This window comes from Phalangium opilio, unplaced genomic scaffold (assembly GCF_054372755.1).
Source record: "Phalangium opilio isolate 3A_F unplaced genomic scaffold, DU_Popi_V2 ptg000011l_1, whole genome shotgun sequence".
NCBI classification, from domain to species: domain Eukaryota; kingdom Metazoa; phylum Arthropoda; class Arachnida; order Opiliones; family Phalangiidae; genus Phalangium; species Phalangium opilio.
Genome location: NW_028324147.1, coordinates 7,711,498 through 7,724,478, shown reverse-complemented (window position 1 = coordinate 7,724,478; position 12,981 = coordinate 7,711,498). Strand labels below are relative to the sequence as shown.

At 36.7% G+C, this 12,981-nt stretch overlaps 1 protein-coding gene across 2 annotated transcripts in view; it reads right to left on the bottom strand.

Annotated features, from left to right (window-relative positions):
• The window catches only part of LOC149710188 (uncharacterized), a 321,109-nt gene that overhangs the window by 279,058 nt on the left and 29,070 nt on the right, over window positions 1-12,981 (bottom strand). The gene's annotated exons all lie outside the window — the stretch shown is intronic.

Sequence of the window (12,981 nt, the reverse complement as noted above, 5' to 3'; positions counted from 1 at the left end):
CAATTTGAGAGTCTGCACAACATGGGGAGACGACAGAAACAATAGAGACTCGCTAAGCCTTGGCCGGGCCTAATATTAACATTACTAAACGGGGAGTGGGAAAGGGGTGTCGTGGTGCGCGGAAGAGAACCATCTTTTATCGTCAAAAAAGAATAAAGACTGTAAAGAGACAATAAAGGGAGAGGTAGAGAGTAAGGAAAGATATTAATGACGTCATTACGCCTATCTCAAACTCCCCGCCTTTGGCTATAATGGCTTTAAATCATTAAACAGACTGTATAAAAGAAAGAGAGTGGTGGCCATTTTTTATTCCTTAAAAAAGAAAGATAAGAGGATACGTAAGGTTTCAAACTTGGTTGCGTTGGAAAAAGCGTGATTTCCAATGCAAATTAGGTTCAAAAAAGGTTGCAATCAGGACCTAGCTGTTATATAGGAGTTATTGTAAAGGGTCAGAGAAATGATGGCTTTTCTAAACTAGGCTTTAGGTTAGAATATAGCGTAACCCTCCTTATTGCAGCCATGTTTTATTAGTAGCAATTTTAAGGGGGGGGTCCACCGTCGTTTTTCCAATATTGTTTCGTTCCCTGTGGCGAACTATAGTCTTTAATTAACTAAAAGCCAAGCGTTAAGGGCTTCCGAATGGAAGTACAGCGTCCGCAAAATAAAGTGTCTAGTGCTAATGTTCAAATTTAGAAGAAGTGGCGGTGGTGGTTAACACAATAGTTGTAAAATTAATTATAACTACGCCTTTCGATCTACCCCAGTCCTTGGAACTGGGGGGGAGTCCGTCTGGTTCACGGACGGCTCTAAGACGGACTCTGGTGCTGGTGCCGGGGTCTACTGCTTGACCAAGAAGTTTGGTTTTTACGAGAGCCTTGGCAACTTTGCCAGTGTTTTCCAAGCGGAAATCATGGCCATTTGTTTATGCGCGGATTTCTGCAACAAGAAAAACTACCGCGGACGGACGATTCAGATTTATTCGGATAGTCAGGCCGCCCTCAAGGCACTAAATCAGTGCCTTGTCGATTCTAGACTGGTTCTCAGCTGTCTGGATCTGCTGGGCTCTTTGGCTGCCCGCAACAAGGTTCAATTGTTGTGGGTGCCAGGGCACTGCGGATACCTGGGCAATGAGAGGGCTGATATGTATGCCAAAAGGGGGGCTGAGGCGAAGTTCTTCGGACCTGAGCCTGCGGTTCCCATCCCCCATGGCATCATTCGCCATAGGATTCACTGCCGGATGTCTGCACTTCAACTGCAGCTCTGGCTTGACATGGATGGGCAGAGACAAGCCAAGGAGTTTGTCCCGGGTCCTTCTATCACAAGGGCAAAGGAACTGCTTGCCCTCACCAAAAGCAAAATTAGGCTGGTTACCAGTCTCCTCACTGGACACTGCCGGCTGAATAGACACCTGCACTTATTGGGCATCGTTGATGACCCACTCTGCAGGTTCTGCCGGGAGGTAGAGGAAACCTTCTCCCATATCCTCTGCAGCTGCGACTACCTCGCGGCCATGAGGTTTGAGCATTTTGATATGCATACTATGGAACCTCACCAGTTCTCTACTGTCTCGGCCAATCGGATTCTCCGATTCATCGAGGCGACAGGACTCTTCGCAGTCTAACCAGCTCGGGGCGCACAATATACCCTTGGTATCGGTGCTCGACGCGGCGACGCGTCACCCCCTTCAACAATAACAATAACAATAACGCCTTTCGATACACCCATGATATTTTTAGAGGGAAGTTACATGGGGTGATCGCAAGCATGATTTTACGGACAATATATATTTTAAAGATAATTTTCCAAAACTCTTGAAAACAGCTTGATAAATAGATTATAGCATATTGGCCATATTCCTATTTTGCTAATGTTTAAAACACTTTCTCAACACACTTAATTAAAATTAAGACTGAAGTCCCAGATATTAATAAAAAATGTCTTTGGAAACAAAGCCTTGAAAAAGTAAGTAAAAGATTAAAGTGGTCAAAATTAATTGGCTGAAGGAACAGATATTAAAATTTTCTGTTTAAAAGGCATTATTATTTGAATAAATTACTTAGGTATCTTTTTCTTTCACTAAAATTTCATAAGTGTAAATTTAACTCACGATTAGTAACTCTTAAGCTAAATTTTAAAATTTCCAATGCCGAATTGAACAGCTATTTTTGAGAAATAAGAAATCTAATGCTGCTGTGACGTACGAAATTCTTTAGAAAGTGATGGGACAGCTTGCTCAATTAATTTGGATTAGCATTTCACCAGCTAAAATATAGCGTGAAACTATATTTTACATTCGGGTCTGGTTTTTATTATTATCACGAGGCTCTAGTGATGACGTAAATAGATAAAATATGAAAAAAAGAAAAAAAACTCATTTTGTAACCATAAGGGTTGGAAAAAAAATTATATCACATATGGAAGAACTGTTTTTTTCCCCAAGCTTTTTTCGAAAATGCCTGTCAAATTTCGGTGGATTTTTATGAAAGACGTTTTATGCAAGACCAATGACCCTTTCACTTTAACCTTAACTATTACATATTCAATTAGATTATATGGAATAAACATAACTTAAATCTAAATTAATCCATCGTTGCTTACATCTTCACTGGGTTGAGAATAATCCAACAGATCTTAAGTTACAACATAGAAACAAGGGGTCGTTTAAAAACTAGAGAAAAAGCGCGGGAAAGACCTTTCCATTATTAATTACTTGCAGCAGGAATAGATTTAATTTTAGAAGTAGGAATGGAGAACAGAGTAATGTGGACGCGCCTCAAAGTCCTGGACCCCCTTCCACGGGACGGAGGGGTATAAAAGAAGAGGCGGGTCATAGCGACAGAGGTAAAAAGGAATTACGTATTTTTCGCCGTCCCCGTCAGCAACGTCATCAAAACGTAGTTTAAAGGAACTGCAAAGAAGGCATCGGCGGGTGGGTAAAAATTATTTGAAATACGTCACAGACATCACGTGATGCCAAGATACAAAGACTCCTCATGGAGTGGAACTGGACATCTAGTCCTTGTTTTTCGCAAGATTGCAGCGCCAATCCATGAAGTGGTAGTTTTCGAAATGAAACGAACTAAGCTTCTTTGAACCACGCCTCTCCTTGGTCACGTGCCTCTGACGTAATTCAAATAATTTTTACCCACCCGTCGATGCCCTCTTTACAGTCCCTTTAAGTGAGCCAATAAGATAATATAAAATTTTCGTTTGTTACGTGTTGGAGAGAGGGGCTCTATACTGGGTGGTCTATGAGCAGTGTTGGGCACTTTTATTTCAATATATCTTTTTACCTATCAAAATATTTTTGTTTTCGCCCCTATCAATTTTTTACCTCTCAAAACATTTTTGTTTTCGCCCCTATCAATTTTTTACCTATCAAAATATTTTGGATTTCGCACCTATCAATTTTTTACCTATCAAAATATTTTGGATTTCGCACCTATCAATTTTTTACCTATCAAAATATTTTGGATTTCGCACCTATCAATTTTTTACCTATCAAAATATTTTGGATTGGCACCTATCAATTTTTTACCTATCAAAATATTTTAGATTTCGCACCTATCAATTTTTTACCTATCAAAATAAGAGAGAGAATTCTCGCAGATTCCGGGTTAGAGCTCTGAGACCTAACCGAGGTCCGAGGCTCTTTTTTATTTTTCAGGCGCATGCGCGATTTTTTTCTCCGGACCGTCGGCCGCTAAAATTAGGGAAAAATTCGAGAAGATTTTAAAGAGGACATTTTGGTCTATTAGATTTGCGATGTGCAAGAAGCTCTCTTATTTACAACCGGAGATTTTACAAAAGGAATTTCAATATTATGGAGATATCTGGTTTTCTATTTAATTTTTTGATTTTCTTGGGAAGCGTTTTCGGGTGTGTTCCTCGCAATTAGGGAAAAATTCGACAACACTAGTTTAAAGAGGACATTTTGGTCTATTAGATTCTCGATGTGCAAGAAGCTCTCTTATTTACAACCGGAGATTTTACAAAAGGAATTTCAATATTATGGAGATATCTGGTTTTCTATTTAATTTTTTGATTTTCTTGGGAAGCGTTTTCGGGTGTGTTCCTCGCAATTAGGGAAAAATTCGACAACACTGGTTTAAAGAGGACATTTTGGTCTATTAGATTCTCGATGTGCAAGAAGCTCTCTTATTTACAACCGGAGATTTTACAAAAGGAATTTAAATATTATGGAGATATCTGGTTTTCTATTTAATTTTTCTATCAAAAAAATTCCTTAGGAATCGGAACTTTCAAACTCAATTTTTCATGCCTATCATTTAGGTTGGTCTATCACTATCAAAATCGGTCAAATGATAGCTAGATTTTTTCCAACTATCAAATAAAGTATCAGATTCAAAAAAGATATGATAGTGCCCATCACTGTCTATGAGTCGGACTGAAGTAAATACTAACCGTTCTCCATTCCTACTTCTAAAATTAAATCTATCCCTGATTATACCTTATGGTCTAGAGGCACTTTTTCGAAACTCGTCATATATTCACAGTCGGTTTATTTTGGAGTCTTCCCTCCCTATTTTGGTTTCATTATATTTGTCTCTTTCCGCTTTTAAGGAAGATTGAGGCTGTTTTGTCGCGGAGGAGATATTAATTTTAACTAAAGACAAAGTGTATCGGGGAGTAATTTACATGTTTCAATCTATTTTCTTCCCTCCATTAATAGCGCTCGTGTGCTAAAATGTCCCGATGTCACGCGGTTTTAGAGCCGCTTTTCACTTGGAAAATAGCTTTTTCCTTGGCCCTAAATTAACGCTAATTAGCGATTAAATTCAAATGTGCACTTAGTCTTGAAATGACCCAATATATTTTAATGGTTGGCTCGATTCGAAACAGTTTCAATTTCAGTAATGACGAAGAATCAAGGAAACCTATTTCATTTATAAATTAATCGTTAGTCTTTCATAGGAGTTAGAGGAAAATCTTAAACTAAATTACAGGAAAATGTTAATGGTAATTAGAGGAAGAAACTTTAATGAAAATTTGAATTAAAATGTTAAAAGAAACATTATTTTAATAAATGAATTACGAAACCGAGTGTTAAATTTAAAATGTAAATATTTACGTATAACAACCATTAAAGTATGACAAATGATTATATTTAAAATCAAAAGACAAACATTGTAAGTAACAGGTTGGGAAACTCAAAAAAATAAACCTCTCCGAGTCGAGACGCAATTAAGACGTTTTTCTTAAATAATTAAAGAAATATTATAATTGTTACTAATTATTTTAATCGTCATTAATTTGCCTTAATTCTAGTTAAATCGTTTTAAGAAACTTTAATCCTAAAATCATTTTAAACGTAGCTATTGTTGACGTTTGAATTCAAGCGTATGCCTCTTTAACAACTTCTTGGAAATTTAGGTTATATAAAGCGATTTATTCACTATAAATGATAAGAAAACCCTTAGCCGATCGCCGCGTACTTCTTAATCCTAACGATGGGAGTAGAAGCCAAAAATTGCTTTCTGCGAACATGTTTGCTCCGATTTTCAAACTGCGAAAGCGGTGACAGACACACACACAGACACGTCCTGTGTAATACCTCTTCGTGACGTCATCAAGACTCGGAGAGGTAAAAACTCTAATATGTCCTTTCCTTTAAAAATGTCCTTGTGTCTTAAGAAATTTGCTAATTTAAAAATTAAAAGTAAATTGAATAACATACCATAAATTTCTGCTTACGTATATTGTGCAAGCAAGGATTATTTAAAATGTCTAAGGATAAAACGCAGAGAAGGAAATATCGAAGGTAGATGTTCCAAACGGTACCTAGCGGGCACAATCGGCAAACCGGAAAGCCAATATTTTGAAGCGTCAACACGTGACCGGGTTCATGAAAGTTTTGTCGCTCTCTGTCTGCTCTAGCAGATCTACCAAAACCTAAGCCTTGCCTATTAAACTAAATTAGTGTAAACTCACCTCGTATATTCTTGCACTGAATGTTTGCTTTAGACAAGGATTATTGCTTTAATATATTATTAAAATTAAATTATGATTTTTAGGAACTAACCTCATTCTCGAATCTTGAACTAAATGTTCTTAACGACCGTTGACAATTCGAAAAAGAACTCTATACAGCATGCTTTCGCGAAAATAAGATAGGTGGCGCCATATTTATATTTATTTTCCGTTTGACGCACCAAAACAGCAGGTGGAGAAGAGGGGGATGGGTTAAAATTTCGGAACAACTAGAGAACATTCCCTTACTATAGAAATCTGTGTGTGCGTATTATCCTTAGACATTTTAAATAATCCTTGGTGCAAGTATGAAATTCTGAATCAATTCACTGAAAAGACTTAACTTTTATCAACACTTACTAAACTGAGCTCTATTTCGAAAATCTCCAAGAACAACGTGTACAAGTTCATATTAACTTTATGCCAACAAGTATTCAAACAATTTCGAAATTAAATATCCTTTAGATCATTTTCAGTCTTATTTCGAGATATTTAAATTCGGGAACCTAGATGTTTTATGCAATAATGCAACCTCACATTCAATTACTTCTTCTAGCGACGTTTGTCTCACGGAGAGGTTCTGTTCTGGATGTATGTGTCTGTGGTGTGTTGTTGTCTGTTGTTACAATCCAATTCGCAGTTTGCAAATCGGAGCAAACGTGCATGCTCGCAATTTCCAGACAGCATTTGCAATTTAATCGCCAAACGAGTTGTGAATAAAACTTGTATAATAATCATTTTAATTTAATTTGCTTATCGATAAAAAGCAATTGCAGCACATTCAGGTAAATAAGTGGGTAGACAGTCCTCTCTACTTGGAGAGGTGATTTTTGGTTCCCCCCCAACTTGTTTAACCTTAAATTTCCGTTAATGATTCAAATGAAGGAATAGTAATAACCTTGTAAGTTAATTATTCGATTTGAGACGCCAAAAAATAAATTTAAAAATCATTAAAGTAATGATTTTGGTTGAAAATGTATGAAAATGATTTTCTTACGCATCAAAATGAGAGACAAATTTTTATTCTCGGCGTCATAAGTCTATTAAAGGCCGACTTTCAGCGAAAAGGGTTCTAGCTAACTGAAAGCCGTGCAATGTGGTTCTAGTGAACTGAAGATGAACAATAGAAATCCCTTTAAATTCATTTCGTCCAGAATTTTTGCTTTCCTGTGAAGGAAATTCTCTATTGTGTTTTCAGTTCGCTAGAACCACATTGCGCGGCTTTCAGTTAGCTAGAACCCTTTTATCTTTTACCCCAGCGGGGATTCGAAAATCGACAAGGTCGCTAAATTGTTAGTCTCGATGTTTGGATTTCAGTTCACTAGAACACTTTTCACTGGAAGTCGGCCTTTAAGAAACTTTGGAAGCCGAAGGGCGTAAAATTTCTTATATATTTGAAAAAAGACAAAACGAATAACCCAGGGACGTTTAAACTAAAAAACATTTCTGCAGAAATAATTAGTTAATGATTACTTATTTCAAAATCAAAGAAACTTTAATATAAAAATTATTCATTACGATTAAAGCATTAAAATCAAAAATTAAGAGCTAATTTGATTTAAATGGTCATCCGTAGAACACACCAAACATAACTTGAAAAAGGTGACCAGAACAGAAAAATGTGAAAAACAAATTTTAAACCTGGTTCTGATTGATATATTCATTATTTTATACGCTCTTTCGATAAAAAAAAAAATTGCCAGCAGCATCCCTGACGACAGAGAGAGTGGTACCATCTAACGTGAAAAATATATCTGTGACGTCGGACTACGGGAAACGTTTTAGCCTTTCGTAAAAAGAGGATTTCAAATAATTTCATATGAGGCATTTTCAAATGCATATTGCCAAATAACCAGAAATCGGAGAATTAAAAACTTGATATTTTTGAATTCACTATCTTTTGTTATATAAATCAGAGGTTTTTCAAACGATGCTTCTCATTCCCTTTAAAGAGCGACTGAATTGGTCAGTCAGTCTAACTTTTGATGATTGCGAAATTATTGCCAATTTACTGAGTATTCCGCTATTCCTTCATATAAATTACAAACGTAGAGCTTTCATCATAAAATATTTAACAAAATATTTTCGATAGATCTCAATTTCAAATCGAAATTCCAAGATGGTGAAAATAGCTCAAATCTGTGGAACTGGATGCGTAGCGTACAAAGAGGCCCTACAAATAACTAAAGAGTATGCCACTTTATCTCCAATCAAAGTAAAAAAGGAACAACCAGATAGAATATAACCAGTTAAATAAAATAATAAAAATGGCAATTGTGGAAATGTTTGTAAAGCGTTTAAAGGGGACAAATTCAATTGGAAAATAGATACGACAGTAAAATAGAAAATCGTGCGAAAAAATAAATAAAAATAATATCCTTCAATGCTTTCTGGCTAAGCCTAGATTGAATCAAGAGTGACTGCGTGCGTTTAAACTTAACATTTCTTGATTCGAGTTTTATTGTCGAGTTTGAAAAGAAAATGGGGTCTTATTGCGTCAGTGACAGCGCCAATTTTTCGCTTCCAATATAAAATAGTTATTTAACTTATTTAAGACTTCTTATGGAGCGACCAGAAGTAAAAAAAAAACTTTCGAGTCTTTCGTAATTTGATTCTTCTTTAAAGGATGTGGACAATTTAAAGACGAAATTTCCCAATTCATATAAGCGTCGGATCAATTTTTCAAAAGGAGAAAATTATTTATTAAAGCTAAGAAATAACGAATGAGAATTGGCACGAAATCTATAATAGCTACAACGTCGTCGTAGTCGAAATAAATAAATATACTCGTGGAATTTAATTCGAAATAAATAAGGGATTTCTAGATACGAATACGAGGGGATCCGAGCTTCAAACTCTACGGTATTTCAAATATGATTAAAAAAATCCCCCTCTCACGAGTATTGCTCCGACTTTTCAAGGTCTCTCTCCCTAGCTTTGGCAATGCATGGCGACAGGAATACCGTGTGTTCGGGGATTTTCATCCCCATTATTCCGATTTCGATTTTTTAAAGTAAACACTTATTTGGTGACTCCACCAGAACGAACTCTAGTTGAAGCAGGGTAAATAGACTCCGCCTCCTCCTGCTCAGGATCGTTTAGGGATGGTGGAGCGCGATGGTGCGGTGGTTTAGGGATGGTGCTAGGGGATAACGTTCCTTCTAAAGGCTTAAGCTGTCTGCTGCGAGTTCTACTGTTAGGTTGATATTTGTCAGTCTCGCTCAGAACTGGAGGTATGGCGTCCAGTAAAGAAATTTTTACCTCATACTCGCTAAAATCACCTTTCGACCAAACCGTGTAAGCTCGAAAACTAATTTCACCAACTGTCATAATATCGAAAACTAATTTCAAAAACTGCCATAACCTCGAAAACTAATCTCAATAGCTACACCAATCCTGAGAAATTAGGCCACACATTATTTTTAAACAAATTTGTAATTTTAATCCCAAAATTCTTTAATCAACTCTTAAGAAAAAGGACTGCTGGACCGCTTTATCGGCGTTTGCTCACCAAATGGTTGGTTAGATATAGTTTAAAACAAAAGGACTTACGTGTACTAGTAACTGTAAAGCAGACAATACTGTCCCCCCCCCTATTATAAAAATAGTCCATTTTATTTTTTTTTAAATAAAACAGCATGCTTTACTTAATTGAGTTTGAAGCAATTTGAATATATTTGAATGAAAATATTTTTAGAGTATACTAGTCCTATAAATATGTAGTGAATGGGTTTTGATAAAGAGAGAGAGGTCCCCCTCGATGCTACTAAAGTTCTCAGTCTCAGAAGATCAAAGTGAAGCCAATTTACGAAAAGACTTTCTCGGTGTCAATTTTTTGTTCCGCTTAACATCAGAAAAGACAAATTACTTTTCGCGTGAGAAGAAGCGAAGCGCAGAGACGCGGTGGGAAAAGGTTAACCACAACTAGGATGAACAAATTAAAGCGAAGGTTAATTTACTTAATTACGATTAAAACCCGAATCAGCGTAGCCCTCCTTTTTTCAGCTCTTTTAATGTTGTCGTGTGAAAGATGTAAAAGGAAAACCAAGCGTTTTAGATTCGTCGAGTGTTTATAGATGGAACCCTTTTAATTATGCCCACGTTCATTAAAACTATACATAATAACATTTTCCTAAATAATTACTTACTAGCAGCATGATTATTAAAATATACGGCTTAAAAGTGACAAATTTCTAAAACAACAAAATAAAGTTATCATTAATTAAAAATTTAATGTACTTAATTGTCAGAAGTGTCACAATTAGTGGTAAGAAAATGGGCCTATGACGTAACCAAGGCATATTTAAGTTAAAGGGATACTTCCGGCTAGAATTTGTTTTTCGTTTTTTAATCGAAATAGCGTTTAAAAAATTAATATATCAATTAGAACCATGTTTCTATCTACAATATTAAAGGCCGACTTCCACCGAAAAGGGTTCTTACGAACTGAAGACCGTGCATCGATTCTTAACAATAGAGCGACCGTGCCAATTTTCGAGTCCCCACTGGGGCAAAATTTGGAGGGGTTCTTACGAACTGAAAACCTTGCTATGCGGGTTCTTACGAACTGAAGATAAACAATAGAAAGTCTCTTAAATATTTTATTCCCGATTTTTACGACCCTCTGAAGGAAAATATCTATTGTTTATCTTCAGTTCGTAAGAACCCCCGTATCAAGGTTTTCAGTTCGTAAGAACCCCCGTATCAAGGTTTTCAGTTCGTAAGAACCCCCGTATCAAGGTTTTCAGTTCGTAAGAACCCCCGTATCAAGGTTTTCAGTTCGTAAGAACCCCTCAAAATTTTGTCCAGCTCCATTGTTACTCTCGATGCACGGTTTTCAGTTCGTAAGAACCCTTTTCGATGGAAGTCGGCCTTTAAAGAAGATACGACCAGGGACAGATTTAATTTTAGAAGTAGGAATGGAGAACGGTTAGTATTTACTTCAGTCCGACTCACAGCCCAGTAAAGAGCCCCTCCCTCCAACACGTAATGAAAAGTTTAAATTATCTTATTGGCTCACTTAAAGTACGTTTTGATGACGTTGCTGATGAGGATGGCGAAAAATACGTAGTTCCTTTTTACCTCTGTCGCTATGACCCGCTTCTTCTTTCATTCTCCTCCGTCCCGTGGAAGGGGGTCCAGGACTTTGACGCGCGCCCACATTACTCTGTTCTCCATTCCTTCTTCCAAAATTAAATCTATCCCTGTTATTTTAAATGCTCTTTCGAATAATTAAAGTAATATTTTACAATTTTAATATTCTTCAAATATTATGACGCACGTAAAATAATTTCTCTTAAGTTTTAACGATATCTCAAGTTTTGTAGTCAAAAGATAAATTACTTCGGTACTTGGCCAAAATATTGTAATTAAGGAATCTTATGGCGAGAATAACAATAATTTTCAAGCGGGTGACCTCTTACTAAAGTGGTTCTTATGAAATAATCACCAAATTCCGTCATTTTTAAACTCAAATTATGAAGTAAAACCCGTGTCAAATTATTTTACGTATATTTTTCCCTGAAAGAGTTAGCTTTATGCCTACCCGTGAGTGCAATAACCCTGATGTTAGAGCGCAGTGATACGTTGTGTAAAATCTTGTAAACAAAACTTAAATGCTAATGCAGACTCGAATCGCGATTGACTCTTCGTGTTTTGGCAAGAGTCCACTCGTTGTCTCCCATTAAAAAAGGCATAACTATTTGACTAAATGGCTCGATAACTCGTGTTTTTTTATTCTTTAAGCGAAAAAGGTATGTTTCTGGTGTATATTACCACTTACAGATAACTCACATTGTAAAAAATTTCTGTTAATAAGCTTTAATTAGAAGACAAGTCGTGATGTCTTAACGGCACGACTTGTTTACCAATTAAATAAGGAAGGCTCCGGCAGATGAATAAACATTCATTGAAATACGTCAGAGACACCACGTGACGCCAAGACACAAAGCCTATAACTGAAGTGGAACTGGACACCAAGTCCCTGTTTTTCGCGAGATTGCAGGCTCGACAATTCCCGGAGGTGTTATAGCTTAGGCAATAAAATGAACTAAGTTTACTTCTTTGAACCATAGGTCAGTCACGTGTCTATGACTTATTTCAAATAAATTTAACCCATCAGCACCTGATGCCTTCTTTACAGTCCCTTTAATTCAGAGTTACCACAGATTTCCCATTTCAAAATTCCCTGACTTTTCTAGGTTTTCCTTAACCTTAACCCAAACCTGTCTAAACACATTTTCCCTTACCAATTTTATGAAATTTTATTGGACACCCATTTCCAAAACAACTCGGTAATAGACCATTTTGATGTAACTAAGAGGGAAAGACACGTGGGTAAAACTTTACCTTCCATCAACATTTTGGCGCCTGCGCTGTAGTAATTTTGAATCATGAGAGTGCGCAGAGACGGATGGCAATGTATCAACCCCTTTGTAAGTCCCAATGCTAAGGGTTGCCTACCCCATTTTGCTACATCGAAAAGGTCTATTAAAAGAGAACAGAAAAGGAGAGATTTCTGTTGTTTGTAGAGTTTACATTTCACGAAAAACTAAAGCAAGTAGTCCACTAAGCCTTGTGAAACCGTATCGTTAATGTAACGTCACGTATCCAAATACGAACAGAACGCCATCTGATAACGTTTCTTAAACGATGCTTTCGAACTTAGGTAATGGGCGCCCTCTTTCGGATGATTTACGAACTTAAAACGGTAACGATACGGTTTCGTAAGGCTAAGTGGACTACTTGCTTAACTATTACATCAAGTAGCGCTGAATCAACGCCGTGCAGAGTGTTTTGTAAAAGGGCGCGAAAAGGGATGGAGAGAGTGAAAATTTGCTGGCCGTAATTAGAAGTGAGAGTGAGTTAAGAGGAGAGAGTGTGTTCTCTCCCAAAAACGAATTCGAGCAAACGGAGGACTAAAATAATAAAGCTAGGAAAGAATAAAAAATATATATGTTGAAATATAAAAAGCTAAGCGGGGGAGTAAAG